Below are 4,458 nucleotides of genomic sequence, written 5' to 3'. Positions count from 1 at the left end.
GTCAATAGTCAAATCAAGCAAGTGGAACAAAGAATATCAGAGACTGAAGATCAACTAAATGAAATAAAGCATGAAGATAGGATTAGAGAAAAAAGAATTAAAAGGAACAAACAAAACCTCCAAGAAATATGGTACTATGTGAAAAGACCAAACCTATGATTGATTAGTGTACCTGAAAGTGACATGAAGAATGGGAAAAAGTTGGAAAACACATTTCAGAATATTATCCAGGAGAACTTCCCCAACCTAGCAAGACAGGTCAACATTCAAATTCAGGAAAATACAGAGAACACCACTAAGATACTCCTTGAGAAGAGAAACTCCAAGACACACAATTGTCAGATTCACTAAGGTTGAAACAAAGAAAAAAATTGTTAAGTGCAGCCAGAGAGCAAGGTCAGGTTACCTACAAAAGGAAACCCATCTGTCTAACAGTGGATCTCTCTGCAGAAACCCTACATGCCAGACGACATTAGGGGACAATGTTCAACATCCCTATAGAAAAGAATTTTCAACCCAGAATTTAATATCCAGCCAAGCTAAACTTCATAAGGGAAGGAGAAATAAAATCCTTTACAGACAAGGAAATGTTGAGGAATTTTGTCACCACCCGGCCTGCCTTACAAGAGCTTCTGAGGGAAGCACTAAATATGGAAAGGAAAAACCAGTACCAGCCACTGCAGAAACATACCACAATATAAAGGCCAAAACACTATGAAGAAATTGCACCAACTAATGTGCAAAATAGCCAGCCAGCATCATAATGGGATCAAATTCACACATAACAGTATTAACTTTAAATGTATATAGGCTAAATGGCTCAACTAAAGGCACAGACTGGCAAACTGGATAGAGTTAATACCCATATGTGTGCTGCATTCCGGAGACCCATCTCACGTGCAAAGACACACATAGGCTCAAAATAAAGGGATGGACAAATAGCTATCAAGCGAATGGAAAACAAAACAAAACAAGCAGGAATTGCAAACCTAATCTCTGATAAAACAGACTTTAAACCAACGAAGATAAAATAGGACAAAGAAGGGAATTACATAATGCTAAACAGATCAGTGAAACTAGAAGAGCTAACTAAGCTAAACATATATGCATCCGGTCCTGCCTGCCGCACCTCTTCTTTCTTCCGTATCTCCAGCCAAAGCCGCACGCCCGGCCCGGATCCCCGCACCATGAGCTTCGGCTCGGAGCACTACCTGTGCTCCTCCAACTCCTACCGCAAGGTGTTCGGGGACGGCTCCCGCCTGTCCGCGTGCCTCTCCGGGGCCGGCGGCTTCCGCTCGCCGTCCCTGTCCCGCTGCAATGTGGCCTCCTCGACCGCCTGCTCCTCTGTCTAGTCGCTCAGCCTCGGCCTGGCCTATCGCCGGCCACCGGCATCCGACGGGCTGGACCCGAGCCAGGCGGCGGCTCGCACCAACGAGTACAAGATCAACCGCACCACGGAGAAGGAGCAGCTGCAGGGACTCACCCACCGCTTCGCGGTGTTCATCGAGAAGGTGCATCAGCTGGAGACGCAGAACCGCGCGCTGGAGGCCGAGCTGGCGGCGCTGGGGCAGCGCCACACCGAGCCGTCGCGCGTAGGCGAGCTCTTCCAGCGCTAGCTGAGCGACCTGCGCGCGCAGCTGTAGGAGGCGAGCTCGGCGCCTGCGCAGGCCCTGCTGGAGCGCGACGGGCTGGCCTAGGAGGTGCAGCGGCTCCGGGCGGGCTGCGAGAAGAGCGGCGGACGCGAAGGTGCTGAGAGTGCCCTGAAGGCGCAGCAGCGCGACGTCGATGGCGCCACGCTGGCCCGCCTGGACCTGGAGAAGAAGGTGGAGTCGCTGCTGGACGAGCTGGCCTTCGTGCGCCAGGTGCAAGACGAGGAGGCAGCCGAGCTGCTGGCCACGCTGCAGGCGTCCTCACAGGCCGCGGCCGAGGTGGACGTGGCTGTGGCTAAACCAGACCTGAGCTCGGCGCTGAGGGAGATCCTCGCCCAACATGAGCCCCTGGCTGCTAAGAACCTGCAGTCCGCGGAGGAATGGTACAAGTCCAAATTCGCCAACATGAAGGAGCAGGCGGCGCGCAGCACCGAGGCCATCAGAGCCAGCCGTGAGGAGATCCACGAGTACCGGCGCCAGCTGCAGGCGCACACCATCAAGATCGAGGGCCTGCGCGGGGCCAAAGAGTCCCTGGAGGGGCAGATCCTGGAACTGGAGGAGCGTCACAATGCCGAGGTGGCTGGCTACCAGGATGCATTGGGCAGCAGGAGAATGATCTGAGGAACACAAAGAGTAAGATGGCACGCCATCTTCGGGAATACCAGGACTTGATCAATGTCAAAATGGCTCTTGACATTGAGATAGCAGCTTACAGGAAACTGCTGGAAGGCGAAGAGACAAGTTTTAGCACCAGTGGGTTAAGCATTTCCGGGGCTGAATCCACTTCCCAGTCCAAGTTATCTGCTCCCATCTAGAATCCTCAGTTCTACAACCTCCAAAGTCTCATCCACTGGGCTATCACTTAAGAAAGAGGAAGAGGAGGAGGAGGCATCTAAGGTAGCCTCTAAGAAAACCGCCGAGATAGGGGAAAGTTTTGAAGAAATATTAGAGGAGACAGTAATATCCACTAAGAAAACTGAGAAATCAAATATAGAAGAAACCACCATTTCAAGCCAAAAAATATAATTCCATTGCTTTGAAAGAGCTAATGCTTAAGAGAGAATGATATGCATTTGACTTGTTAAACAGCCTGTTCCTGAAACATAACACCTGCCACACCAATGTGAAATGTCTTCAAGGCTTCAGTCTCATATTTAGTATTGAATACTTAACATTCTCTAATAAGAAAACCACTCCTTAGATTGAAGTAAACTGCAGTCCTAGAACAATCACAGATGAATTATCTAAGAATACAGCTTTCTGACCTTCAGCTCACGCATCACAGTGATGGATGATTCAGGTGCAGAGAAAGTCCAAACTAAGGTGCTAAATCTGTGATCATCGTCATTTGCTGTGAACTGAAATTATTCACACTACTCAGCCATTATCCAGCTAAATAATCTTACTCTAGATACCTAAAACACAAGATCACTGCCAAAGATAAACTAATGGTCCACACCCAATTTCACTCTGATAGAACTGTTTCACAAATAATAGGTGTTTGTTTAGGGACACTTTCCACCTCCCTCAATTCCATATATCCTTTTCTTCCATGCAGGAAAACAACTAGTCTTGTGTAGTATTCTTCCCTTTTAAACCCATTTTGTTTCTTCTCAAAAGAACTTACCCCTGTTAGCTCTCTTTGCTCAGTGGGTAAAATTAGATGAACGTTGACCATGTCTATGATTCGTGTAATGACTCATCCCTGCCCATTTCATATTTTTTCAATCCTATAGGTTAAAAAAATGGCAGTGATGAATTTTAAGTGTTTCCCCCAACAAATAAAATAATGAAAAGAATCCCTAGACTTTAGGCTTTCAGCTTACACAAATCATTTAATTAGGAGAAAAAAACTATTAAGGACGTAGTTTTTCACCTTTGTTTTAGAAGCTAAGTAAATAATTATTCCAAACTGTGATTAAGCTGAACTTAGATTTAGTAGTATAAGCTAGAAGAAGTGAGTGTTTCTATGACTGGAAAAAGCCAAGGTGTCATTTATGTGTCAGTTCATTTGTGGTGATATAGAATTAGCTTTTTGATGCCCTTACCCTTAGAATCCACTCATTCCCTTTCCCACTAGTCTAGGTCCTAAAGAGGCCTTGCTTTCACTTTCTTATGCCTTTTATGAGTACTAAGTATAGGATATTTTGTCACCAGAACACAATGTTATTGCTCCAAAGTAAAAGAACCCACTTCTGGTCAATCAACACCACCAGCAAATATAAAAAGAAATCTTTCTCTTTTCTAAAAGACTTCCCCATCATTTACCCAGTGGCTGCTCAGTTGGTGGGGTCCTGCGGAGAGGAAGAGACACTCAGACCAGAGGAGGGGTGTGCATGCACCTACTCACTTTCTAGAAGTAGATTCTGGACAGTCAGCTCTTCATCTGCCCAACCGTTTAGCATCTTCGTTGCCCAGTCTTTCACTTATGCCAAGGCTGATGCAGGATTTGTTCTCTGTCCAGCAGTCACTTCTGCCAGAGCTGAAGAGTTACCCCATCTCTCTTCCACATCTCCTTTAAGAGCTCTGGTGATAAGAACATGATGCTTTTACTGAACTTTCTTATCCTAGCACATGCTTCAATTGTTCAAGGAACTTGAAAGATACTTTTCCTTACCTTTACTCCATCCCTATCTTTACTCCTCCCCCTTACTATAAGACATTAGTAAAATAAGAAATTAAAAGTCACACAAATCCCACCAATATATATATATATATATATATATATATATATATATATCCAATACAGGAGCACCCAGATTCATAAAACAAATTATTAGAGACCTACAAAGAGTCTTAGACTCCCACA

At 45.9% G+C, this 4,458-nt stretch overlaps 1 pseudogene; it reads left to right on the top strand.

Moving 5' to 3' along the window:
• Positions 1 to 1,151: 1,151 nt before the first annotated feature.
• Positions 1,152 to 3,070, top strand: LOC116546491 (annotated as a pseudogene).
• The last annotated feature ends 1,388 nt before the right edge of the window (positions 3,071 to 4,458 follow it).

Source organism: Sapajus apella, unplaced genomic scaffold (genome assembly GCF_009761245.1).
Source record: "Sapajus apella isolate SASKATOON/1434 unplaced genomic scaffold, GSC_monkey_1.0 scaffold971, whole genome shotgun sequence".
Lineage (NCBI taxonomy): Eukaryota > Metazoa > Chordata > Mammalia > Primates > Cebidae > Sapajus > Sapajus apella.
This window is presented reverse-complemented; position numbering and strand designations above follow the sequence as displayed.